General features: G+C 48.4%; 12 non-coding genes and 2 pseudogenes across 12 annotated transcripts; all 14 read left to right on the forward strand.

Annotated features, from left to right (window-relative positions):
- Positions 1-1,376: 1,376 nt before the first annotated feature.
- LOC142280168 (U2 spliceosomal RNA) lies at positions 1,377-1,567 on the forward strand. Its single transcript, XR_012742517.1, has one exon. It is a non-coding gene; the product is annotated as a U2 spliceosomal RNA (small nuclear RNA).
- A 1,387-nt stretch (positions 1,568-2,954) lies between these two features.
- LOC142280169 (U2 spliceosomal RNA) lies at positions 2,955-3,145 on the forward strand. The gene has a single exon (XR_012742518.1). It is a non-coding gene; the product is annotated as a U2 spliceosomal RNA (small nuclear RNA).
- A 1,387-nt stretch (positions 3,146-4,532) lies between these two features.
- LOC142280170 (U2 spliceosomal RNA) lies at positions 4,533-4,723 on the forward strand. Its single transcript, XR_012742519.1, has one exon. It is a non-coding gene; the product is annotated as a U2 spliceosomal RNA (small nuclear RNA).
- A 1,387-nt stretch (positions 4,724-6,110) lies between these two features.
- Positions 6,111-6,214, forward strand: LOC142280134 (U2 spliceosomal RNA; annotated as a pseudogene).
- Positions 6,215-11,642: 5,428 nt separating this feature from the next.
- On the forward strand, positions 11,643-11,846 carry LOC142280122 (U2 spliceosomal RNA; annotated as a pseudogene).
- A 1,387-nt stretch (positions 11,847-13,233) lies between these two features.
- On the forward strand, positions 13,234-13,424 carry LOC142280171 (U2 spliceosomal RNA). The gene has a single exon (XR_012742520.1). It is a non-coding gene; the product is annotated as a U2 spliceosomal RNA (small nuclear RNA).
- A 1,592-nt stretch (positions 13,425-15,016) lies between these two features.
- On the forward strand, positions 15,017-15,201 carry LOC142280131 (U2 spliceosomal RNA). Its single transcript, XR_012742489.1, has one exon. It is a non-coding gene; the product is annotated as a U2 spliceosomal RNA (small nuclear RNA).
- Positions 15,202-16,588: 1,387 nt separating this feature from the next.
- LOC142280172 (U2 spliceosomal RNA) lies at positions 16,589-16,779 on the forward strand. The gene has a single exon (XR_012742521.1). It is a non-coding gene; the product is annotated as a U2 spliceosomal RNA (small nuclear RNA).
- A 1,390-nt stretch (positions 16,780-18,169) lies between these two features.
- Positions 18,170-18,360, forward strand: LOC142280174 (U2 spliceosomal RNA). Its single transcript, XR_012742522.1, has one exon. It is a non-coding gene; the product is annotated as a U2 spliceosomal RNA (small nuclear RNA).
- Positions 18,361-19,747: 1,387 nt separating this feature from the next.
- LOC142280175 (U2 spliceosomal RNA) lies at positions 19,748-19,938 on the forward strand. The gene has a single exon (XR_012742523.1). It is a non-coding gene; the product is annotated as a U2 spliceosomal RNA (small nuclear RNA).
- Positions 19,939-21,325: 1,387 nt separating this feature from the next.
- Positions 21,326-21,516, forward strand: LOC142280176 (U2 spliceosomal RNA). The gene has a single exon (XR_012742524.1). It is a non-coding gene; the product is annotated as a U2 spliceosomal RNA (small nuclear RNA).
- A 1,387-nt stretch (positions 21,517-22,903) lies between these two features.
- On the forward strand, positions 22,904-23,094 carry LOC142280178 (U2 spliceosomal RNA). Its single transcript, XR_012742526.1, has one exon. It is a non-coding gene; the product is annotated as a U2 spliceosomal RNA (small nuclear RNA).
- Positions 23,095-24,482: 1,388 nt separating this feature from the next.
- On the forward strand, positions 24,483-24,673 carry LOC142280179 (U2 spliceosomal RNA). Its single transcript, XR_012742527.1, has one exon. It is a non-coding gene; the product is annotated as a U2 spliceosomal RNA (small nuclear RNA).
- Positions 24,674-26,060: 1,387 nt separating this feature from the next.
- Positions 26,061-26,251, forward strand: LOC142280180 (U2 spliceosomal RNA). The gene has a single exon (XR_012742528.1). It is a non-coding gene; the product is annotated as a U2 spliceosomal RNA (small nuclear RNA).
- Positions 26,252-26,614: the final 363 nt, after the last annotated feature.

A 26,614-nucleotide genomic window follows, 5' to 3' on the forward strand; every position in this document is an offset into this window, starting at 1 on the left:
TTCCAAAAGCAGAACTCAATTCACCTGATTCATATTAGCCCGATTTAATGAATTGGAAGAAAGCATACGTCTTCATATGCACCTCAATTTGGCCCATTCACTTTTCACACTTCCTCCTTTTGTTTTTTATCTTTCACACTTTTGACTTTCTTTATTCATCCAAATAGCAAACTCATCACCACTCAACCTGACCAACTCGGCTATGTCCCCGTGCTGCAGTTCTCTGTCTTATCTAGATCATTTGCAATTGAATGGAATAGATCCCTTTTGGACAAAGTGGATTCACCTGCTGCTGCAGTGACCACAGGTGTGATAAGATCTAGAATTGGCATCTGGTGCGATCTCTCCGCTTCCACTCCAAAGAAAGTTACCTGTTTATTCCTATCATGCATTGGTTTTTGGGGTTTTCTTTGAGTAATGATGATCTCTTTAGTAGTCTGTTGGCGCCCTCTCCTGGAGGAATAGTTTGCTTGCTCTTGGACATTCTAAAAGAGAGGTCATGATAGACATTGAGCTTCTGAGCTCAATTGGGGACAGTCATGGGTGATGAATGTTTGCAACCTACTGCGAAGCCTCATACCGCAATATAAGGAACGTCAAATACTAAGAAAGGGCGGCCTATGAAAGAATTACTACTTTCAATAAGTACACTTAAACGGCTAATTGGGAATAGAAAAACTGTAAAAAGCCCTCTGAGAAAGCCCCCCTCTAACCTTTGATAGTAAGCTTTTCTGTAGTCTGCCTGTTGATGTATTTTCCGTTTGAACTGTGCACAACATGAAGAGACGGAACACTGGCGGCTTGTCACAATGCCCCCCGATGACATCACAATAGCGCTGCTGCCTAGAAAACAAGCTGCGCAGAAGAAGTTGTTCTTTGGGTGGGAGGGTGGGCTAGTGGAAGGAGGGGGCAATCTCTTTTTTTCCCGGGTGGTAGGGGGATGACAGGAGAAGGGAAGCGGGTGGTGAGAAAGGTACAGAGGGCAGGGTTTGGGGGCTGGGAAGGAAAGGGAAAAGATTAGGGTTTGGGGATGATGAAAGGGCTTTCTACGGGTAAGGATGGCAAAGGGTGGCAGTGACGGAAAGTCAGGCAACCTGTCCTGTCCGTCTTTTTGTATCGTGAATTGGAAAGACTGCAAGGGGGAGGGGAGTTGCTTGCGCCCTAAAGGAGGAGTTATTCAGATTCATTGCAGTGGGCGGCGGCTGCAAAACGCACCATTCTTCTTGTTTTTGCTCTGCAAAGCAGCCTTTTCAAGGGTTGGCTTGGGTGACAAAATGTCTTGTGTAGGCGTGGGTTTGTCTCCCTCTCGCTCTCTCTCCCTAAGATGTGTCCGGCATAGGCCAGGGTGCCACTCGAGGCCCAAACCAATTCTGGTTATCGCTTCTCGGCCTTTTGGCTAAGATCAAGTGTAGTATCTGTTCTTATCAGTTTAATATCTGATACGTCCCCTATCTGGGGACCATATATTAAATGGATTTTTAGAACAGGGAGATGGAAAAAGAGCTTGCTCTGTCCACTCCACGCATTGACCTGGTATTGCAGTACCTCCAGGAACGGTGCACCCCTTCTTAACCCAGTTTCCAAAAGCAGAACTCAATTCACCTGATTCATATTAGCCCGATTTAATGAATTGGAAGAAAGCATACGTCTTCATATGCACCTCAATTTGGCCCATTCACTTTTCACACTTCCTCCTTTTGTTTTTTATCTTTCACACTTTTGACTTTCTTTATTCATCCAAATAGCAAACTCATCACCACTCAACCTGACCAACTCGGCTATGTCCCCGTGCTGCAGTTCTCTGTCTTATCTAGATCATTTGCAATTGAATGGAATAGATCCCTTTTGGACAAAGTGGATTCACCTGCTGCTGCAGTGACCACAGGTGTGATAAGATCTAGAATTGGCATCTGGTGCGATCTCTCCGCTTCCACTCCAAAGAAAGTTACCTGTTTATTCCTATCATGCATTGGTTTTTGGGGTTTTCTTTGAGTAATGATGATCTCTTTAGTAGTCTGTTGGCGCCCTCTCCTGGAGGAATAGTTTGCTTGCTCTTGGACATTCTAAAAGAGAGGTCATGATAGACATTGAGCTTCTGAGCTCAATTGGGGACAGTCATGGGTGATGAATGTTTGCAACCTACTGCGAAGCCTCATACCGCAATATAAGGAACGTCAAATACTAAGAAAGGGCGGCCTATGAAAGAATTACTACTTTCAATAAGTACACTTAAACGGCTAATTGGGAATAGAAAAACTGTAAAAAGCCCTCTGAGAAAGCCCCCCTCTAACCTTTGATAGTAAGCTTTTCTGTAGTCTGCCTGTTGATGTATTTTCCGTTTGAACTGTGCACAACATGAAGAGACGGAACACTGGCGGCTTGTCACAATGCCCCCCGATGACATCACAATAGCGCTGCTGCCTAGAAAACAAGCTGCGCAGAAGAAGTTGTTCTTTGGGTGGGAGGGTGGGCTAGTGGAAGGAGGGGGCAATCTCTTTTTTTCCCGGGTGGTAGGGGGATGACAGGAGAAGGGAAGCGGGTGGTGAGAAAGGTACAGAGGGCAGGGTTTGGGGGCTGGGAAGGAAAGGGAAAAGATTAGGGTTTGGGGATGATGAAAGGGCTTTCTACGGGTAAGGATGGCAAAGGGTGGCAGTGACGGAAAGTCAGGCAACCTGTCCTGTCCGTCTTTTTGTATCGTGAATTGGAAAGACTGCAAGGGGGAGGGGAGTTGCTTGCGCCCTAAAGGAGGAGTTATTCAGATTCATTGCAGTGGGCGGCGGCTGCAAAACGCACCATTCTTCTTGTTTTTGCTCTGCAAAGCAGCCTTTTCAAGGGTTGGCTTGGGTGACAAAATGTCTTGTGTAGGCGTGGGTTTGTCTCCCTCTCGCTCTCTCTCCCTAAGATGTGTCCGGCATAGGCCAGGGTGCCACTCGAGGCCCAAACCAATTCTGGTTATCGCTTCTCGGCCTTTTGGCTAAGATCAAGTGTAGTATCTGTTCTTATCAGTTTAATATCTGATACGTCCCCTATCTGGGGACCATATATTAAATGGATTTTTAGAACAGGGAGATGGAAAAAGAGCTTGCTCTGTCCACTCCACGCATTGACCTGGTATTGCAGTACCTCCAGGAACGGTGCACCCCTTCTTAACCCAGTTTCCAAAAGCAGAACTCAATTCACCTGATTCATATTAGCCCGATTTAATGAATTGGAAGAAAGCATACGTCTTCATATGCACCTCAATTTGGCCCATTCACTTTTCACACTTCCTCCTTTTGTTTTTTATCTTTCACACTTTTGACTTTCTTTATTCATCCAAATAGCAAACTCATCACCACTCAACCTGACCAACTCGGCTATGTCCCCGTGCTGCAGTTCTCTGTCTTATCTAGATCATTTGCAATTGAATGGAATAGATCCCTTTTGGACAAAGTGGATTCACCTGCTGCTGCAGTGACCACAGGTGTGATAAGATCTAGAATTGGCATCTGGTGCGATCTCTCCGCTTCCACTCCAAAGAAAGTTACCTGTTTATTCCTATCATGCATTGGTTTTTGGGGTTTTCTTTGAGTAATGATGATCTCTTTAGTAGTCTGTTGGCGCCCTCTCCTGGAGGAATAGTTTGCTTGCTCTTGGACATTCTAAAAGAGAGGTCATGATAGACATTGAGCTTCTGAGCTCAATTGGGGACAGTCATGGGTGATGAATGTTTGCAACCTACTGCGAAGCCTCATACCGCAATATAAGGAACGTCAAATACTAAGAAAGGGCGGCCTATGAAAGAATTACTACTTTCAATAAGTACACTTAAACGGCTAATTGGGAATAGAAAAACTGTAAAAAGCCCTCTGAGAAAGCCCCCCTCTAACCTTTGATAGTAAGCTTTTCTGTAGTCTGCCTGTTGATGTATTTTCCGTTTGAACTGTGCACAACATGAAGAGACGGAACACTGGCGGCTTGTCACAATGCCCCCCGATGACATCACAATAGCGCTGCTGCCTAGAAAACAAGCTGCGCAGAAGAAGTTGTTCTTTGGGTGGGAGGGTGGGCTAGTGGAAGGAGGGGGCAATCTCTTTTTTTCCCGGGTGGTAGGGGGATGACAGGAGAAGGGAAGCGGGTGGTGAGAAAGGTACAGAGGGCAGGGTTTGGGGGCTGGGAAGGAAAGGGAAAAGATTAGGGTTTGGGGATGATGAAAGGGCTTTCTACGGGTAAGGATGGCAAAGGGTGGCAGTGACGGAAAGTCAGGCAACCTGTCCTGTCCGTCTTTTTGTATCGTGAATTGGAAAGACTGCAAGGGGGAGGGGAGTTGCTTGCGCCCTAAAGGAGGAGTTATTCAGATTCATTGCAGTGGGCGGCGGCTGCAAAACGCACCATTCTTCTTGTTTTTGCTCTGCAAAGCAGCCTTTTCAAGGGTTGGCTTGGGTGACAAAATGTCTTGTGTAGGCGTGGGTTTGTCTCCCTCTCGCTCTCTCTCCCTAAGATGTGTCCGGCATAGGCCAGGGTGCCACTCGAGGCCCAAACCAATTCTGGTTATCGCTTCTCGGCCTTTTGGCTAAGATCAAGTGTAGTATCTGTTCTTATCAGTTTAATATCTGATACGTCCCCTATCTGGGGACCATATATTAAATGGATTTTTAGAACAGGGAGATGGAAAAAGAGCTTGCTCTGTCCACTCCACGCATTGACCTGGTATTGCAGTACCTCCAGGAACGGTGCACCCCTTCTTAACCCAGTTTCCAAAAGCAGAACTCAATTCACCTGATTCATATTAGCCCGATTTAATGAATTGGAAGAAAGCATACGTCTTCATATGCACCTCAATTTGGCCCATTCACTTTTCACACTTCCTCCTTTTGTTTTTTATCTTTCACACTTTTGACTTTCTTTATTCATCCAAATAGCAAACTCATCACCACTCAACCTGACCAACTCGGCTATGTCCCCGTGCTGCAGTTCTCTGTCTTATCTAGATCATTTGCAATTGAATGGAATAGATCCCTTTTGGACAAAGTGGATTCACCTGCTGCTGCAGTGACCACAGGTGTGATAAGATCTAGAATTGGCATCTGGTGCGATCTCTCCGCTTCCACTCCAAAGAAAGTTACCTGTTTATTCCTATCATGCATTGGTTTTTGGGGTTTTCTTTGAGTAATGATGATCTCTTTAGTAGTCTGTTGGCGCCCTCTCCTGGAGGAATAGTTTGCTTGCTCTTGGACATTCTAAAAGAGAGGTCATGATAGACATTGAGCTTCTGAGCTCAATTGGGGACAGTCATGGGTGATGAATGTTTGCAACCTACTGCGAAGCCTCATACCGCAATATAAGGAACGTCAAATACTAAGAAAGGGCGGCCTATGAAAGAATTACTACTTTCAATAAGTACACTTAAACGGCTAATTGGGAATAGAAAAACTGTAAAAAGCCCTCTGAGAAAGCCCCCCTCTAACCTTTGATAGTAAGCTTTTCTGTAGTCTGCCTGTTGATGTATTTTCCGTTTGAACTGTGCACAACATGAAGAGACGGAACACTGGCGGCTTGTCACAATGCCCCCCGATGACATCACAATAGCGCTGCTGCCTAGAAAACAAGCTGCGCAGAAGAAGTTGTTCTTTGGGTGGGAGGGTGGGCTAGTGGAAGGAGGGGGCAATCTCTTTTTTTCCCGGGTGGTAGGGGGATGACAGGAGAAGGGAAGCGGGTGGTGAGAAAGGTACAGAGGGCAGGGTTTGGGGGCTGGGAAGGAAAGGGAAAAGATTAGGGTTTGGGGATGATGAAAGGGCTTTCTACGGGTAAGGATGGCAAAGGGTGGCAGTGACGGAAAGTCAGGCAACCTGTCCTGTCCGTCTTTTTGTATCGTGAATTGGAAAGACTGCAAGGGGGAGGGGAGTTGCTTGCGCCCTAAAGGAGGAGTTATTCAGATTCATTGCAGTGGGCGGCGGCTGCAAAACGCACCATTCTTCTTGTTTTTGCTCTGCAAAGCAGCATTTTCAAGGGTTGGCTTGGGTGACAAAATGTCTTGTGTAGGCGTGGGTTTGTCTCCCTCTCGCTCTCTCTCCCTAAGATGTGTCCGGCATAGGCCAGGGTGCCACTCGAGGCCCAAACCAATTCTGGTTATCGCTTCTCGGCCTTTTGGCTAAGATCAAGTGTAGTATCTGTTCTTATCAGAACAAACTGAGCTAGCTACACTTGACGAGATACGATCAGGGAGACAAGCTCCGAAGCCCAGCCGAGACCGAAAGAGGGAGATCGGACGGAAGAAGAGCTTGGCAGAAAGAAGCAAGAAGACGAAGGCTCGGAGAAGACTTGGGGAGACCAGAGGAACTTCGAGGAGGAACACAGCGGGAGAAGACACCCGGAGAAGAATCCAAGATCCAGCTCCGGGAACTCAAGCAGGAACCAGCCATGGCAAGCAAGCCAGAGAAGGCAGCCAGGAAGGCTCAGGACCCAGGGACCTCCAGGAAGGCTCATCCAGAGGCTTCTTCGGCCCAAGAGGCCCCTACCTCCGACGCCAGCCAGCCGGAGGGAGCCCGGACGCCGCCTGAAAAGGCTCCAACCCTGGAGCCTTGGATGCGGCAGACGGTCGCCCTGAAGCTAAAGGCGGTGGATGGTAGGTTGCCGGACATGTCCAGCGACGTGTTCTGCAAGAAGATGATTCTGGATCAGGGCTTCTCCAGGGCGGAAACCCTGAGTGTCCAGACCTTCATGACTGGCATTTTTCTGGTAACCTTTGCCACGGTGAATGCCTGCAGGAGATACTGGGAGGCGATGAACGCAGCGATGCCGGACTCCCCTTTTCATTCTTTTTTAGGATCCTGTCCTATACAGAGGGATGAGAAGAGGATCACGGTCTCCATGCGGAACCCGCACACCCCAGGAAGAGACATCTCCACGTTCCTGGGACGTCTCTGCACAGTGGTGAGGGAGCCATCCCACATCCTTAACGGCAACGGATTCTGGACGGGTAAGTGGTCAGTAACCGTTCGACTCTACAGGGAACCAGCATCCGAGGATGGTCTCCAGCACCTGCCCCCGACATTCTCTCTGGGAAACTCCTATGGTCTCATCTACTACCCGGACATGCCACACAACTGCAGGAAATGTGGCGGGAAAGGGCATTCGATGAAGACCTGCAAGGAGGACGCCTGCAGGGTTTGCCGGGTGACAGGACACAGCTCCAAGGACTGCCCAAAGAAGAAGACTTGCAACCTATGTGGACAGGCGGACCACCTTTACAAGGACTGCCCACAGCGGGAGAAATCCTGGGCAAGGGTTGCCGCGGCGACCCAGTATCGGGTAGTCACAGCTTCGTCGACCAAGGCAGCTACGACCAAGGCCACAGAGGCCAAGGACAAGGCGGCCAAGAACCCGGCGACCGTGGCTCCAGCCGATGCCCCAGCAGCCACGGAGTCCAGGGAAAAGAAGGGTAAGAAAACTGCTGCCCCCTCCCTGGTCCCCCCCCCTGTCACCCCTGTCCAAACCCCTCCCCCCCCGGCCAACCCTACTGAGGATTCCACTACCTCCACCTCATTTCCCTACTCCTCAGCTGGTCTCCTCACCCCCCCCCAAAGCCCACTCTCCCTCCCCAGACCATGAGAGCAGAGGGCCTCAGCACTCTTGCACTTTTCACCGAGGAGGATTTTCCAGCTCTTGTCTCCTCAGGTACAGGCCAAAGGAAAAGGAAGGTGGAAGATAGTCCTGTCGCAGAACCTTCCAAGCTGTTCATTGTGGACCTTAACCCACCCCAGGAAGAGGAGGATGGCCTCCTCCCAGAACCGGACGTGTTGGAGCAGATGGTGGAGTCCCTTGTGGCCGAAGAAGAAATGGAGGAGTCGGAAGCCACTGAGGCACCATCCCTGCTTGATCAGCTAGCAGAAGAGGGTCTGCTGGAGATACCCTTACCAGCAGGTGCCAAAGAGGAAGAACCGCCCGACCGGAGTGGTAACTAAGGCACACCGCCTGCTCTAACTTTCTCTTTCCTCCAATGACTGCTAACATTAACATCTTTTCCATTAATGTTAGGAGCATCAGAGACAAGTTCCGACGTCAGACAATTTTTGCGTTCCTTAACACTCAGTCTAGTGATGTATTTTTCCTGCAGGAATGCTCCCTTCCCTCCTCTAGGTCCTTCAACCATCTGGCCAGGGAGTGGACCCATGGCCCATCCTACTGGTCTGGCGGGGGCGACTGTAGGTCCGCGGGGGTCGCCGTGCTGATCAGGGGAAGCGCCTTCACATTGGACTCTGTTCAGGAAATCGTCTGCGGCAGGTTACTGCTCGTGGATGGCACCTGGGCGGGAGAACCTGTCAGGTTCATCAATGTGTATGCTTCTCCTGTGAAGAGCGATCGACTGGAGCTCCTCCAAGCCCTGCGCCCTCAGCTCGCTACCGCCAGGACGGTAGTGATGGCCGGGGATTTCAACTGCCCGATTGAGGAGGATGGACGCAGTTCTGGAACGGCTGCCAAGTTGGACGTCACATCCAAACTGCTCATTGAGATGGTGACCGAAGCCTCTCTTGTGGACGTTGTTGGCTCCATCGGACACGGATCCGTGAACTATTCATGGTGCCGATCCGATGGCTCGCTGCGTTCCAGGATTGACTTTGTGTTTACCTCTCGGGCGGTTGGGCGGAGTGGGCACTCGATGGTCCCCTGCTTCTTCTCTGACCACAGAGCCATTCACTTTCAAGGTGTGCTGGGCCATGGCTTCCCCATTGGCCCGGGCTCCTGGAAGCTGAACTGCTCTCTGCTGGAAAAGGGTGAGATTCTGGAGGAGCTTAGAGCTGCCTACTCCACGTGGCGGGCCTACAAGGCGGGCTTCCAGTCTGTTTCTGACTGGTGGGAATACGTTAAACTCGAGTTCCGTTTCTTCTTTCAGGCAAAGAGTCAACAACAGGCGTGTCTGAAGAGGAGGGACTTCAGGAGACTCCAGCGTGAGCTGCGTTCCCTGCAGGACCTTCTTCGATGCGGCTGGGACGTGAGAGAGGAGCTGGAGGAGACTAAGAGGAGCCTGAAAAGGCACTTCGAGGAGGAGTCCGAGCGAATTGTCTTCCGTTCCAAAGTGGAGAACCTGGAGAAGGGTGAGAAATGTAACTCGTTCTTTTTCAGGAAACTCCACGCCGGTCACACGCCCATGAATGAACTACGAGACGAGAGTGGAAACATGCGACGCGGGAAAGAGAACGTGATGAAGGTCGTCAGCGACTTCTACAGCGAACTCTACGCCCGCAAGACTACTGACCCCGAGGCCGCCGATAAGTTCCTGTCAGGTATCACTAACCATCTTGACCCTGCAGACGCGGCGGCCATGGATGTTCCTCTGACGGTGGACGAGCTGCTCTCGGCCGCCAAATCCTTTAGTTCTGGCAGGACACCGGGCAGTGACGGCCTCCCAGCAGAGCTCTATGTAGCGCTGGGAGACCTAATCTGTCCGGACCTGTTAGGGCTGTATGAGGAGATGGTGGTGGAGGGCAGAATGCCTCCATCTCTGAGGGAAGGAATGGTCACGATCCTGTACAAGCGTAAAGGAGAGAGGTGCGACCTGAAGAATTGGCGTCCCATCACCCTTCTGAACGTCGACTACAAGATCCTGGCCAAGACGATGGCAACGAGATTGAAGACTGTTATCGGACGGATCATCCACCCGGATCAGACCTGCGGCATCCCCGGACGTCGCATCGCAGACAGCCTGGCTCTCATGCGGGACACGGTCGAGTACATCAAAGCCCGCCGGGTGCACGCAGCCCTGATCTCGTTGGATCAGGAAAAGGCCTTCGACCGTGTTTCCCATGAGTTCCTGGGCAAAGCTCTGCACAGGTTAGGTTTGGGTAACATGTTTTGCTTGTATGTCCAACTAATGTATTTTGATATTCACAGCTCGGTGTTGGTGAACGGCTGGAAGACTGACCCCTTCCCGGTCCTCTCAGGGGTCAGACAAGGCTGTCCTCTGTCACCTCTTCTTTTTGTTTGTGTTATAGAACTCTTTGCAGAGGCTATCCGGCGGAATGGAGAGATCAGAGGGATCACCGCACCAGGACCAGAACGCTTCGAGGTCAAGTGCTCGCTCTACATGGACGACGTGACCGTCTTCTGCGCGGACCGGCGCTCAGTCGACACCCTCGTCCAGACCTGTGAGACCTTCGGACGGGCTTCGGGAGCCAAAGTCAACTGCGGGAAGTCGGAAGCCATGCTCTTCGGGGACTGGCAGCCGGCCTCTTCCGCCCCCTTCCCTTTCAGCATCCAGCCGGAGTTCATCAAGGTTCTTGGAGTCTGGTTCGGGAAGGAAGGAGCAGCCCTCAAGTCCTGGGAGGAACGCTTGACCAAGATCACCCAACGGATCGGTCTGTGGAGCCTCAGACGCCTCACCTGTGAGGGCAAAGCACTGGTCCTGCGTAACGAGGTACTGCCCGTGCTGCAGTACACGGCCCAGGCCTGGCCCCCCCTTGCCACCGTGTGCAGGGCCATTACCAGGACGGTGTTTCGTTTTGTCTGGGGATCCAAGATGGACAGAGTAAAGCGGAGCATCATGTACAAGGATCCTCGCAAGGGTGGGAAGGGCGTACCCGATATCCCCACCCTCCTGCGATCCTCCTTCGTATGTGACTGCGTTCGCCGAACTCTGCGAGTCAAGAGAGGTTCCGCGGGTGGGTCCATGTCTCGCTTCTTCCTGCTCCCCCTTTGGAGACGGTTAGGCTGGGACAAGTGGGACAGCTCCTTCCCCTACAACTGGACGGCGCCATGGTTCTACGGAGACGTGGTTCGGTTTGTGAGGGAACACCAACTGGAGGGACTCAAGCCTGATTTGTGGAAGCCAAAGACTATCCACAAACTCATCAGAGCCAAGGACGAAATGGAGAACATTCCAGGACTTCATCACGACACACTGGAGACTGTTTGGACAAACGTGTCATCGGCTGGATTGACCAACGGGCACAAGGACTTGTCATGGATGGCGATACAGGGCGGACTGCCCGTCCGGTCATTCATGCACGCCCGGAACCTGTGCAAAACCCGGTACTGCCCAAGGTGCCCCTTCGTGGAGGAAACATCGCTGCACGCCTTTTGGGACTGCCGTTTCGCACAGCGCCTGTTGGTTGCCCTGGAGGATGACCTGAGGAACTCCGTCCCCAGAGGGAGCCTATCGTACCATTCCGTACTTTATGGACTCTTCCCTGGGACTCACACCGTTGGAGCCATCCAGGAGGCTTGGCGCCTTATGAACTGCTTTAAGGACGCTATTTGGGTCGCCAGGAACCGGCTCATCTTGAAGAGGGAGAGGATGTCTATCCAGGATTGCCGCAGGCTGATCCACAGCCTGCTCAGAGACTATTCCATCATGGACAGTCCGGACGACAGCGCCGAGGAGGAGGTTTAGACCTCTTCCATGCCCCCTCCCTCCTTTTCCCGTTATGTGCGTCTTTCAATAAAGCTTCGGGCCTGTGATTTCCCCACCCTATCCCCCTTTTCCCCTACCCCCATCCCCCAATCGCCGGTTCGTCGTTATTTATTGTCTAACTTTTTCTTTCAGCTTGAGTGTTATGGATAAGCATAGGAGTGTGATGTATAGTTTAGTGCGTCGTACTCTATGGCTATGTAAGAAGGATTGTATAGTTCTGTGTGTACGGGGCTGCGGCACTGTACACGGTTTGTTACCTTTTTGTGAGTAGTGCATGATAATAAAGATGCTGTTAAATCAAAAATCTGTTCTTATCAGTTTAATATCTGATACGTCCCCTATCTGGGGACCATATATTAAATGGATTTTTAGAACAGGGAGATGGAAAAAGAGCTTGCTCTGTCCACTCCACGCATTGACCTGGTATTGCAGTACCTCCAGGAACGGTGCACCCCTTCTTAACCCAGTTTCCAAAAGCAGAACTCAATTCACCTGATTCATATTAGCCCGATTTAATGAATTGGAAGAAAGCATACGTCTTCATATGCACCTCAATTTGGCCCATTCACTTTTCACACTTCCTCCTTTTGTTTTTTATCTTTCACACTTTTGACTTTCTTTATTCATCCAAATAGCAAACTCATCACCACTCAACCTGACCAACTCGGCTATGTCCCCGTGCTGCAGTTCTCTGTCTTATCTAGATCATTTGCAATTGAATGGAATAGATCCCTTTTGGACAAAGTGGATTCACCTGCTGCTGCAGTGACCACAGGTGTGATAAGATCTAGAATTGGCATCTGGTGCGATCTCTCCGCTTCCACTCCAAAGAAAGTTACCTGTTTATTCCTATCATGCATTGGTTTTTGGGGTTTTCTTTGAGTAATGATGATCTCTTTAGTAGTCTGTTGGCGCCCTCTCCTGGAGGAATAGTTTGCTTGCTCTTGGACATTCTAAAAGAGAGGTCATGATAGACATTGAGCTTCTGAGCTCAATTGGGGACAGTCATGGGTGATGAATGTTTGCAACCTACTGCGAAGCCTCATACCGCAATATAAGGAACGTCAAATACTAAGAAAGGGCGGCCTATGAAAGAATTACTACTTTCAATAAGTACACTTAAACGGCTAATTGGGAATAGAAAAACTGTAAAAAGCCCTCTGAGAAAGCCCCCCTCTAACCTTTGATAGTAAGCTTTTCTGTAGTCTGCCTGTTGATGTATTTTCCGTTTGAACTGTGCACAACATGAAGAGACGGAACACTGGCGGCTTGTCACAATGCCCCCCGATGACATCACAATAGCGCTGCTGCCTAGAAAACAAGCTGCGCAGAAGAAGTTGTTCTTTGGGTGGGAGGGTGGGCTAGTGGAAGGAGGGGGCAATCTCTTTTTTTCCCGGGTGGTAGGGGGATGACAGGAGAAGGGAAGCGGGTGGTGAGAAAGGTACAGAGGGCAGGGTTTGGGGGCTGGGAAGGAAAGGGAAAAGATTAGGGTTTGGGGATGATGAAAGGGCTTTCTACGGGTAAGGATGGCAAAGGGTGGCAGTGACGGAAAGTCAGGCAACCTGTCCTGTCCGTCTTTTTGTATCGTGAATTGGAAAGACTGCAAGGGGGAGGGGAGTTGCTTGCGCCCTAAAGGAGGAGTTATTCAGATTCATTGCAGTGGGCGGCGGCTGCAAAACGCACCATTCTTCTTGTTTTTGCTCTGCAAAGCAGCCTTTTCAAGGGTTGGCTTGGGTGACAAAATGTCTTGTGTAGGCGTGGGTTTGTCTCCCTCTCGCTCTCTCTCCCTAAGATGTGTCCGGCATAGGCCAGGGTGCCACTCGAGGCCCAAACCAATTCTGGTTATCGCTTCTCGGCCTTTTGGCTAAGATCAAGTGTAGTATCTGTTCTTATCAGTTTAATATCTGATACGTCCCCTATCTGGGGACCATATATTAAATGGATTTTTAGAACAGGGAGATGGAAAAAGAGCTTGCTCTGTCCACTCCACGCATTGACCTGGTATTGCAGTACCTCCAGGAACGGTGCACCCCTTCTTAACCCAGTTTCCAAAAGCAGAACTCAATTCACCTGATTCATATTAGCCCGATTTAATGAATTGGAAGAAAGCATACGTCTTCATATGCACCTCAATTTGGCCCATTCACTTTTCACACTTCCTCCTTTTGTTTTTTATCTTTCACACTTTTGACTTTCTTTATTCATCCAAATAGCAAACTCATCACCACTCAACCTGACCAACTCGGCTATGTCCCCGTGCTGCAGTTCTCTGTCTTATCTAGATCATTTGCAATTGAATGGAATAGATCCCTTTTGGACAAAGTGGATTCACCTGCTGCTGCAGTGACCACAGGTGTGATAAGATCTAGAATTGGCATCTGGTGCGATCTCTCCGCTTCCACTCCAAAGAAAGTTACCTGTTTATTCCTATCATGCATTGGTTTTTGGGGTTTTCTTTGAGTAATGATGATCTCTTTAGTAGTCTGTTGGCGCCCTCTCCTGGAGGAATAGTTTGCTTGCTCTTGGACATTCTAAAAGAGAGGTCATGATAGACATTGAGCTTCTGAGCTCAATTGGGGACAGTCATGGGTGATGAATGTTTGCAACCTACTGCGAAGCCTCATACCGCAATATAAGGAACGTCAAATACTAAGAAAGGGCGGCCTATGAAAGAATTACTACTTTCAATAAGTACACTTAAACGGCTAATTGGGAATAGAAAAACTGTAAAAAGCCCTCTGAGAAAGCCCCCCTCTAACCTTTGATAGTAAGCTTTTCTGTAGTCTGCCTGTTGATGTATTTTCCGTTTGAACTGTGCACAACATGAAGAGACGGAACACTGGCGGCTTGTCACAATGCCCCCCGATGACATCACAATAGCGCTGCTGCCTAGAAAACAAGCTGCGCAGAAGAAGTTGTTCTTTGGGTGGGAGGGTGGGCTAGTGGAAGGAGGGGGCAATCTCTTTTTTTCCCGGGTGGTAGGGGGATGACAGGAGAAGGGAAGCGGGTGGTGAGAAAGGTACAGAGGGCAGGGTTTGGGGGCTGGGAAGGAAAGGGAAAAGATTAGGGTTTGGGGATGATGAAAGGGCTTTCTACGGGTAAGGATGGCAAAGGGTGGCAGTGACGGAAAGTCAGGCAACCTGTCCTGTCCGTCTTTTTGTATCGTGAATTGGAAAGACTGCAAGGGGGAGGGGAGTTGCTTGCGCCCTAAAGGAGGAGTTATTCAGATTCATTGCAGTGGGCGGCGGCTGCAAAACGCACCATTCTTCTTGTTTTTGCTCTGCAAAGCAGCCTTTTCAAGGGTTGGCTTGGGTGACAAAATGTCTTGTGTAGGCGTGGGTTTGTCTCCCTCTCGCTCTCTCTCCCTAAGATGTGTCCGGCATAGGCCAGGGTGCCACTCGAGGCCCAAACCAATTCTGGTTATCGCTTCTCGGCCTTTTGGCTAAGATCAAGTGTAGTCCCTTCATTGGGTTTGCCTTGGTCTTGGCTGGGAGGGGCCCGGGCTTGCACAACCGCCGGCCTCGGGGATTGTTGCGCCTTTTGGTGCTTACGTCCCCTTATGGCTGGTGGTTCCTGGGCTCGGGAGGCGATCACCTGCGGCACTGCGCTTTTGTGTGGTGGCTGATGACCGTTTTCTGAAATTTGCGGATGAAATCTCATCTGTTCTTATCAGTTTAATATCTGATACGTCCCCTATCTGGGGACCATATATTAAATGGATTTTTAGAACAGGGAGATGGAAAAAGAGCTTGCTCTGTCCACTCCACGCATTGACCTGGTATTGCAGTACCTCCAGGAACGGTGCACCCCTTCTTAACCCAGTTTCCAAAAGCAGAACTCAATTCACCTGATTCATATTAGCCCGATTTAATGAATTGGAAGAAAGCATACGTCTTCATATGCACCTCAATTTGGCCCATTCACTTTTCACACTTCCTCCTTTTGTTTTTTATCTTTCACACTTTTGACTTTCTTTATTCATCCAAATAGCAAACTCATCACCACTCAACCTGACCAACTCGGCTATGTCCCCGTGCTGCAGTTCTCTGTCTTATCTAGATCATTTGCAATTGAATGGAATAGATCCCTTTTGGACAAAGTGGATTCACCTGCTGCTGCAGTGACCACAGGTGTGATAAGATCTAGAATTGGCATCTGGTGCGATCTCTCCGCTTCCACTCCAAAGAAAGTTACCTGTTTATTCCTATCATGCATTGGTTTTTGGGGTTTTCTTTGAGTAATGATGATCTCTTTAGTAGTCTGTTGGCGCCCTCTCCTGGAGGAATAGTTTGCTTGCTCTTGGACATTCTAAAAGAGAGGTCATGATAGACATTGAGCTTCTGAGCTCAATTGGGGACAGTCATGGGTGATGAATGTTTGCAACCTACTGCGAAGCCTCATACCGCAATATAAGGAACGTCAAATACTAAGAAAGGGCGGCCTATGAAAGAATTACTACTTTCAATAAGTACACTTAAACGGCTAATTGGGAATAGAAAAACTGTAAAAAGCCCTCTGAGAAAGCCCCCCTCTAACCTTTGATAGTAAGCTTTTCTGTAGTCTGCCTGTTGATGTATTTTCCGTTTGAACTGTGCACAACATGAAGAGACGGAACACTGGCGGCTTGTCACAATGCCCCCCGATGACATCACAATAGCGCTGCTGCCTAGAAAACAAGCTGCGCAGAAGAAGTTGTTCTTTGGGTGGGAGGGTGGGCTAGTGGAAGGAGGGGGCAATCTCTTTTTTTCCCGGGTGGTAGGGGGATGACAGGAGAAGGGAAGCGGGTGGTGAGAAAGGTACAGAGGGCAGGGTTTGGGGGCTGGGAAGGAAAGGGAAAAGATTAGGGTTTGGGGATGATGAAAGGGCTTTCTACGGGTAAGGATGGCAAAGGGTGGCAGTGACGGAAAGTCAGGCAACCTGTCCTGTCCGTCTTTTTGTATCGTGAATTGGAAAGACTGCAAGGGGGAGGGGAGTTGCTTGCGCCCTAAAGGAGGAGTTATTCAGATTCATTGCAGTGGGCGGCGGCTGCAAAATGCACCATTCTTCTTGTTTTTGCTCTGCAAAGCAGCCTTTTCAAGGGTTGGCTTGGGTGACAAAATGTCTTGTGTAGGCGTGGGTTTGTCTCCCTCTCGCTCTCTCTCCCTAAGATGTGTCCGGCATAGGCCAGGGTGCCACTCGAGGCCCAAACCAATTCTGGTTATCGCTTCTCGGCCTTTTGGCTAAGATCAAGTGTAGTATCTGTTCTTATCAGTTTAATATCTGATACGTCCCCTATCTGGGGACCATATATTAAATGGATTTTTAGAACAGGGAGATGGAAAAAGAGCTTGCTCTGTCCACTCCACGCATTGACCTGGTATTGCAGTACCTCCAGGAACGGTGCACCCCTTCTTAACCCAGTTTCCAAAAGCAGAACTCAATTCACCTGATTCATATTAGCCCGATTTAATGAATTGGAAGAAAGCATACGTCTTCATATGCACCTCAATTTGGCCCATTCACTTTTCACACTTCCTCCTTTTGTTTTTTATCTTTCACACTTTTGACTTTCTTTATTCATCCAAATAGCAAACTCATCACCACTCAACCTGACCAACTCGGCTATGTCCCCGTGCTGCAGTTCTCTGTCTTATCTAGATCATTTGCAATTGAATGGAATAGATCCCTTTTGGACAAAGTGGATTCACCTGCTGCTGCAGTGACCACAGGTGTGATAACATCTAGAATTGGCATCTGGTGCGATCTCTCCGCTTCCACTCCAAAGAAAGTTACCTGTTTATTCCTATCATGCATTGGTTTTTGGGGTTTTCTTTGAGTAATGATGATCTCTTTAGTAGTCTGTTGGCGCCCTCTCCTGGAGGAATAGTTTGCTTGCTCTTGGACATTCTAAAAGAGAGGTCATGATAGACATTGAGCTTCTGAGCTCAATTGGGGACAGTCATGGGTGATGAATGTTTGCAACCTACTGCGAAGCCTCATACCGCAATATAAGGAACGTCAAATACTAAGAAAGGGCGGCCTATGAAAGAATTACTACTTTCAATAAGTACACTTAAACGGCTAATTGGGAATAGAAAAACTGTAAAAAGCCCTCTGAGAAAGCCCCCCTCTAACCTTTGATAGTAAGCTTTTCTGTAGTCTGCCTGTTGATGTATTTTCCGTTTGAACTGTGCACAACATGAAGAGACGGAACACTGGCGGCTTGTCACAATGCCCCCCGATGACATCACAATAGCGCTGCTGCCTAGAAAACAAGCTGCGCAGAAGAAGTTGTTCTTTGGGTGGGAGGGTGGGCTAGTGGAAGGAGGGGGCAATCTCTTTTTTTCCCGGGTGGTAGGGGGATGACAGGAGAAGGGAAGCGGGTGGTGAGAAAGGTACAGAGGGCAGGGTTTGGGGGCTGGGAAGGAAAGGGAAAAGATTAGGGTTTGGGGATGATGAAAGGGCTTTCTACGGGTAAGGATGGCAAAGGGTGGCAGTGACGGAAAGTCAGGCAACCTGTCCTGTCCGTCTTTTTGTATCGTGAATTGGAAAGACTGCAAGGGGGAGGGGAGTTGCTTGCGCCCTAAAGGAGGAGTTATTCAGATTCATTGCAGTGGGGGGCGGCGGCTGCAAAACGCACCATTCTTCTTGTTTTTGCTCTGCAAAGCAGCCTTTTCAAGGGTTGGCTTGGGTGACAAAATGTCTTGTGTAGGCGTGGGTTTGTCTCCCTCTCGCTCTCTCTCCCTAAGATGTGTCCGGCATAGGCCAGGGTGCCACTCGAGGCCCAAACCAATTCTGGTTATCGCTTCTCGGCCTTTTGGCTAAGATCAAGTGTAGTATCTGTTCTTATCAGTTTAATATCTGATACGTCCCCTATCTGGGGACCATATATTAAATGGATTTTTAGAACAGGGAGATGGAAAAAGAGCTTGCTCTGTCCACTCCACGCATTGACCTGGTATTGCAGTACCTCCAGGAACGGTGCACCCCTTCTTAACCCAGTTTCCAAAAGCAGAACTCAATTCACCTGATTCATATTAGCCCGATTTAATGAATTGGAAGAAAGCATACGTCTTCATATGCACCTCAATTTGGCCCATTCACTTTTCACACTTCCTCCTTTTGTTTTTTATCTTTCACACTTTTGACTTTCTTTATTCATCCAAATAGCAAACTCATCACCACTCAACCTGACCAACTCGGCTATGTCCCCGTGCTGCAGTTCTCTGTCTTATCTAGATCATTTGCAATTGAATGGAATAGATCCCTTTTGGACAAAGTGGATTCACCTGCTGCTGCAGTGACCACAGGTGTGATAAGATCTAGAATTGGCATCTGGTGCGATCTCTCCGCTTCCACTCCAAAGAAAGTTACCTGTTTATTCCTATCATGCATTGGTTTTTGGGGTTTTCTTTGAGTAATGATGATCTCTTTAGTAGTCTGTTGGCGCCCTCTCCTGGAGGAATAGTTTGCTTGCTCTTGGACATTCTAAAAGAGAGGTCATGATAGACATTGAGCTTCTGAGCTCAATTGGGGACAGTCATGGGTGATGAATGTTTGCAACCTACTGCGAAGCCTCATACCGCAATATAAGGAACGTCAAATACTAAGAAAGGGCGGCCTATGAAAGAATTACTACTTTCAATAAGTACACTTAAACGGCTAATTGGGAATAGAAAAACTGTAAAAAGCCCTCTGAGAAAGCCCCCCTCTAACCTTTGATAGTAAGCTTTTCTGTAGTCTGCCTGTTGATGTATTTTCCGTTTGAACTGTGCACAACATGAAGAGACGGAACACTGGCGGCTTGTCACAATGCCCCCCGATGACATCACAATAGCGCTGCTGCCTAGAAAACAAGCTGCGCAGAAGAAGTTGTTCTTTGGGTGGGAGGGTGGGCTAGTGGAAGGAGGGGGCAATCTCTTTTTTTCCCGGGTGGTAGGGGGATGACAGGAGAAGGGAAGCGGGTGGTGAGAAAGGTACAGAGGGCAGGGTTTGGGGGCTGGGAAGGAAAGGGAAAAGATTAGGGTTTGGGGATGATGAAAGGGCTTTCTACGGGTAAGGATGGCAAAGGGTGGCAGTGACGGAAAGTCAGGCAACCTGTCCTGTCCGTCTTTTTGTATCGTGAATTGGAAAGACTGCAAGGGGGAGGGGAGTTGCTTGCGCCCTAAAGGAGGAGTTATTCAGATTCATTGCAGTGGGCGGCGGCTGCAAAACGCACCATTCTTCTTGTTTTTGCTCTGCAAAGCAGCCTTTTCAAGGGTTGGCTTGGGTGACAAAATGTCTTGTGTAGGCGTGGGTTTGTCTCCCTCTCGCTCTCTCTCCCTAAGATGTGTCCGGCATAGGCCAGGGTGCCACTCGAGGCCCAAACCAATTCTGGTTATCGCTTCTCGGCCTTTTGGCTAAGATCAAGTGTAGTATCTGTTCTTATCAGTTTAATATCTGATACGTCCCCTATCTGGGGACCATATATTAAATGGATTTTTAGAACAGGGAGATGGAAAAAGAGCTTGCTCTGTCCACTCCACGCATTGACCTGGTATTGCAGTACCTCCAGGAACGGTGCACCCCTTCTTAACCCAGTTTCCAAAAGCAGAACTCAATTCACCTGATTCATATTAGCCCGATTTAATGAATTGGAAGAAAGCATACGTCTTCATATGCACCTCAATTTGGCCCATTCACTTTTCACACTTCCTCCTTTTGTTTTTTATCTTTCACACTTTTGACTTTCTTTATTCATCCAAATAGCAAACTCATCACCACTCAACCTGACCAACTCGGCTATGTCCCCGTGCTGCAGTTCTCTGTCTTATCTAGATCATTTGCAATTGAATGGAATAGATCCCTTTTGGACAAAGTGGATTCACCTGCTGCTGCAGTGACCACAGGTGTGATAAGATCTAGAATTGGCATCTGGTGCGATCTCTCCGCTTCCACTCCAAAGAAAGTTACCTGTTTATTCCTATCATGCATTGGTTTTTGGGGTTTTCTTTGAGTAATGATGATCTCTTTAGTAGTCTGTTGGCGCCCTCTCCTGGAGGAATAGTTTGCTTGCTCTTGGACATTCTAAAAGAGAGGTCATGATAGACATTGAGCTTCTGAGCTCAATTGGGGACAGTCATGGGTGATGAATGTTTGCAACCTACTGCGAAGCCTCATACCGCAATATAAGGAACGTCAAATACTAAGAAAGGGCGGCCTATGAAAGAATTACTACTTTCAATAAGTACACTTAAACGGCTAATTGGGAATAGAAAAACTGTAAAAAGCCCTCTGAGAAAGCCCCCCTCTAACCTTTGATAGTAAGCTTTTCTGTAGTCTGCCTGTTGATGTATTTTCCGTTTGAACTGTGCACAACATGAAGAGACGGAACACTGGCGGCTTGTCACAATGCCCCCCGATGACATCACAATAGCGCTGCTGCCTAGAAAACAAGCTGCGCAGAAGAAGTTGTTCTTTGGGTGGGAGGGTGGGCTAGTGGAAGGAGGGGGCAATCTCTTTTTTTCCCGGGTGGTAGGGGGATGACAGGAGAAGGGAAGCGGGTGGTGAGAAAGGTACAGAGGGCAGGGTTTGGGGGCTGGGAAGGAAAGGGAAAAGATTAGGGTTTGGGGATGATGAAAGGGCTTTCTACGGGTAAGGATGGCAAAGGGTGGCAGTGACGGAAAGTCAGGCAACCTGTCCTGTCCGTCTTTTTGTATCGTGAATTGGAAAGACTGCAAGGGGGAGGGGAGTTGCTTGCGCCCTAAAGGAGGAGTTATTCAGATTCATTGCAGTGGGCGGCGGCTGCAAAACGCACCATTCTTCTTGTTTTTGCTCTGCAAAGCAGCCTTTTCAAGGGTTGGCTTGGGTGACAAAATGTCTTGTGTAGGCGTGGGTTTGTCTCCCTCTCGCTCTCTCTCCCTAAGATGTGTCCGGCATAGGCCAGGGTGCCACTCGAGGCCCAAACCAATTCTGGTTATCGCTTCTCGGCCTTTTGGCTAAGATCAAGTGTAGTATCTGTTCTTATCAGTTTAATATCTGATACGTCCCCTATCTGGGGACCATATATTAAATGGATTTTTAGAACAGGGAGATGGAAAAAGAGCTTGCTCTGTCCACTCCACGCATTGACCTGGTATTGCAGTACCTCCAGGAACGGTGCACCCCTTCTTAACCCAGTTTCCAAAAGCAGAACTCAATTCACCTGATTCATATTAGCCCGATTTAATGAATTGGAAGAAAGCATACGTCTTCATATGCACCTCAATTTGGCCCATTCACTTTTCACACTTCCTCCTTTTGTTTTTTATCTTTCACACTTTTGACTTTCTTTATTCATCCAAATAGCAAACTCATCACCACTCAACCTGACCAACTCGGCTATGTCCCCGTGCTGCAGTTCTCTGTCTTATCTAGATCATTTGCAATTGAATGGAATAGATCCCTTTTGGACAAAGTGGATTCACCTGATGCTGCAGTGACCACAGGTGTGATAAGATCTAGAATTGGCATCTGGTGCGATCTCTCCGCTTCCACTCCAAAGAAAGTTACCTGTTTATTCCTATCATGCATTGGTTTTTGGGGTTTTCTTTGAGTAATGATGATCTCTTTAGTAGTCTGTTGGCGCCCTCTCCTGGAGGAATAGTTTGCTTGCTCTTGGACATTCTAAAAGAGAGGTCATGATAGACATTGAGCTTCTGAGCTCAATTGGGGACAGTCATGGGTGATGAATGTTTGCAACCTACTGCGAAGCCTCATACCGCAATATAAGGAACGTCAAATACTAAGAAAGGGCGGCCTATGAAAGAATTACTACTTTCAATAAGTACACTTAAACGGCTAATTGGGAATAGAAAAACTGTAAAAAGCCCTCTGAGAAAGCCCCCCTCTAACCTTTGATAGTAAGCTTTTCTGTAGTCTGCCTGTTGATGTATTTTCCGTTTGAACTGTGCACAACATGAAGAGACGGAACACTGGCGGCTTGTCACAATGCCCCCCGATGACATCACAATAGCGCTGCTGCCTAGAAAACAAGCTGCGCAGAAGAAGTTGTTCTTTGGGTGGGAGGGTGGGCTAGTGGAAGGAGGGGGCAATCTCTTTTTTTCCCGGGTGGTAGGGGGATGACAGGAGAAGGGAAGCGGGTGGTGAGAAAGGTACAGAGGGCAGGGTTTGGGGGCTGGGAAGGAAAGGGAAAAGATTAGGGTTTGGGGATGATGAAAGGGCTTTCTACGGGTAAGGATGGCAAAGGGTGGCAGTGACGGAAAGTCAGGCAACCTGTCCTGTCCGTCTTTTTGTATCGTGAATTGGAAAGACTGCAAGGGGGAGGGGAGTTGCTTGCGCCCTAAAGGAGGAGTTATTCAGATTCATTGCAGTGGGCGGCGGCTGCAAAACGCACCATTCTTCTTGTTTTTGCTCTGCAAAGCAGCCTTTTCAAGGGTTGGCTTGGGTGACAAAATGTCTTGTGTAGGCGTGGGTTTGTCTCCCTCTCGCTCTCTCTCCCTAAGATGTGTCCGGCATAGGCCAGGGTGCCACTCGAGGCCCAAACCAATTCTGGTTATCGCTTCTCGGCCTTTTGGCTAAGATCAAGTGTAGTATCTGTTCTTATCAGTTTAATATCTGATACGTCCCCTATCTGGGGACCATATATTAAATGGATTTTTAGAACAGGGAGATGGAAAAAGAGCTTGCTCTGTCCACTCCACGCATTGACCTGGTATTGCAGTACCTCCAGGAACGGTGCACCCCTTCTTAACCCAGTTTCCAAAAGCAGAACTCAATTCACCTGATTCATATTAGCCCGATTTAATGAATTGGAAGAAAGCATACGTCTTCATATGCACCTCAATTTGGCCCATTCACTTTTCACACTTCCTCCTTTTGTTTTTTATCTTTCACACTTTTGACTTTCTTTATTCATCCAAATAGCAAACTCATCACCACTCAACCTGACCAACTCGGCTATGTCCCCGTGCTGCAGTTCTCTGTCTTATCTAGATCATTTGCAATTGAATGGAATAGATCCCTTTTGGACAAAGTGGATTCACCTGCTGCTGCAGTGACCACAGGTGTGATAAGATCTAGAATTGGCATCTGGTGCGATCTCTCCGCTTCCACTCCAAAGAAAGTTACCTGTTTATTCCTATCATGCATTGGTTTTTGGGGTTTTCTTTGAGTAATGATGATCTCTTTAGTAGTCTGTTGGCGCCCTCTCCTGGAGGAATAGTTTGCTTGCTCTTGGACATTCTAAAAGAGAGGTCATGATAGACATTGAGCTTCTGAGCTCAATTGGGGACAGTCATGGGTGATGAATGTTTGCAACCTACTGCGAAGCCTCATACCGCAATATAAGGAACGTCAAATACTAAGAAAGGGCGGCCTATGAAAGAATTACTACTTTCAATAAGTACACTTAAACGGCTAATTGGGAATAGAAAAACTGTAAAAAGCCCTCTGAGAAAGCCCCCCTCTAACCTTTGATAGTAAGCTTTTCTGTAGTCTGCCTGTTGATGTATTTTCCGTTTGAACTGTGCACAACATGAAGAGACGGAACACTGGCGGCTTGTCACAATGCCCCCCGATGACATCACAATAGCGCTGCTGCCTAGAAAACAAGCTGCGCAGAAGAAGTTGTTCTTTGGGTGGGAGGGTGGGCTAGTGGAAGGAGGGGGCAATCTCTTTTTTTCCCGGGTGGTAGGGGGATGACAGGAGAAGGGAAGCGGGGTGGTGAGAAAGGTACAGAGGGCAGGGTTTGGGGGCTGGGAAGGAAAGGGAAAAGATTAGGGTTTGGGGATGATGAAAGGGCTTTCTACGGGTAAGGATGGCAAAGGGTGGCAGTGACGGAAAGTCAGGCAACCTGTCCTGTCCGTCTTTTTGTATCGTGAATTGGAAAGACTGCAAGGGGGAGGGGAGTTGCTTGCGCCCTAAAGGAGGAGTTATTCAGATTCATTGCAGTGGGCGGCGGCTGCAAAACGCACCATTCTTCTTGTTTTTGCTCTGCAAAGCAGCCTTTTCAAGGGTTGGCTTGGGTGACAAAATGTCTTGTGTAGGCGTGGGTTTGTCTCCCTCTCGCTCTCTCTCCCTAAGATGTGTCCGGCATAGGCCAGGGTGCCACTCGAGGCCCAAACCAATTCTGGTTATCGCTTCTCGGCCTTTTGGCTAAGATCAAGTGTAGTATCTGTTCTTATCAGTTTAATATCTGATACGTCCCCTATCTGGGGACCATATATTAAATGGATTTTTAGAACAGGGAGATGGAAAAAGAGCTTGCTCTGTCCACTCCACGCATTGACCTGGTATTGCAGTACCTCCAGGAACGGTGCACCCCTTCTTAACCCAGTTTCCAAAAGCAGAACTCAATTCACCTGATTCATATTAGCCCGATTTAATGAATTGGAAGAAAGCATACGTCTTCATATGCACCTCAATTTGGCCCATTCACTTTTCACACTTCCTCCTTTTGTTTTTTATCTTTCACACTTTTGACTTTCTTTATTCATCCAAATAGCAAACTCATCACCACTCAACCTGACCAACTCGGCTATGTCCCCGTGCTGCAGTTCTCTGTCTTATCTAGATCATTTGCAATTGAATGGAATAGATCCCTTTTGGACAAAGTGGATTCACCTGCTGCTGCAGTGACCACAGGTGTGATAAGATCTAGAATTGGCATCTGGTGCGATCTCTCCGCTTCCACTCCAAAGAAAGTTACCTGTTTATTCCTATCATGCATTGGTTTTTGGGGTTTTCTTTGAGTAATGATGATCTCTTTAGTAGTCTGTTGGCGCCCTCTCCTGGAGGAATAGTTTGCTTGCTCTTGGACATTCTAAAAGAGAGGTCATGATAGACATTGAGCTTCTGAGCTCAATTGGGGACAGTCATGGGTGATGAATGTTTGCAACCTACTGCGAAGCCTCATACCGCAATATAAGGAACGTCAAATACTAAGAAAGGGCGGCCTATGAAAGAATTACTACTTTCAATAAGTACACTTAAACGGCTAATTGGGAATAGAAAAACTGTAAAAAGCCCTCTGAGAAAGCCCCCCTCTAACCTTTGATAGTAAGCTTTTCTGTAGTCTGCCTGTTGATGTATTTTCCGTTTGAACTGTGCACAACATGAAGAGACGGAACACTGGCGGCTTGTCACAATGCCCCCCGATGACATCACAATAGCGCTGCTGCCTAGAAAACAAGCTGCGCAGAAGAAGTTGTTCTTTGGGTGGGAGGGTGGGCTAGTGGAAGGAGGGGGCAATCTCTTTTTTTCCCGGGTGGTAGGGGGATGACAGGAGAAGGGAAGCGGGTGGTGAGAAAGGTACAGAGGGCAGGGTTTGGGGGCTGGGAAGGAAAGGGAAAAGATTAGGGTTTGGGGATGATGAAAGGGCTTTCTACGGGTAAGGATGGCAAAGGGTGGCAGTGACGGAAAGTCAGGCAACCTGTCCTGTCCGTCTTTTTGTATCGTGAATTGGAAAGACTGCAAGGGGGAGGGGAGTTGCTTGCGCCCTAAAGGAGGAGTTATTCAGATTCATTGCAGTGGGCGGCGGCTGCAAAACGCACCATTCTTCTTGTTTTTGCTCTGCAAAGCAGCCTTTTCAAGGGTTGGCTTGGGTGACAAAATGTCTTGTGTAGGCGTGGGTTTGTCTCCCTCTCGCTCTCTCTCCCTAAGATGTGTCCGGCATAGGCCAGGGTGCCACTCGAGGCCCAAACCAATTCTGGTTATCGCTTCTCGGCCTTTTGGCTAAGATCAAGTGTAGTATCTGTTCTTATCAGTTTAATATCTGATACGTCCCCTATCTGGGGACCATATATTAAATGGATTTTTAGAACAGGGAGATGGAAAAAGAGCTTGCTCTGTCCACTCCACGCATTGACCTGGTATTGCAGTACCTCCAGGAACGGTGCACCCCTTCTTAACCCAGTTTCCAAAAGCAGAACTCAATTCACCTGATTCATATTAGCCCGATTTAATGAATTGGAAGAAAGCATACGTCTTCATATGCACCTCAATTTGGCCCATTCACTTTTCACACTTCCTCCTTTTGTTTTTTATCTTTCACACTTTTGACTTTCTTTATTCATCCAAATAGCAAACTCATCACCACTCAACCTGACCAACTCGGCTATGTCCCCGTGCTGCAGTTCTCTGTCTTATCTAGATCATTTGCAATTGAATGGAATAGATCCCTTTTGGACAAAGTGGATTCACCTGCTGCTGCAGTGACCACAGGTGTGATAAGATCTAGAATTGGCATCTGGTGCGATCTCTCCGCTT

The sequence above is a fragment of the Anomaloglossus baeobatrachus genome, unplaced genomic scaffold (genome assembly GCF_048569485.1).
Source record: "Anomaloglossus baeobatrachus isolate aAnoBae1 unplaced genomic scaffold, aAnoBae1.hap1 Scaffold_448, whole genome shotgun sequence".
In the NCBI taxonomy this organism is placed as follows: Eukaryota; Metazoa; Chordata; class Amphibia; order Anura; family Aromobatidae; genus Anomaloglossus; species Anomaloglossus baeobatrachus.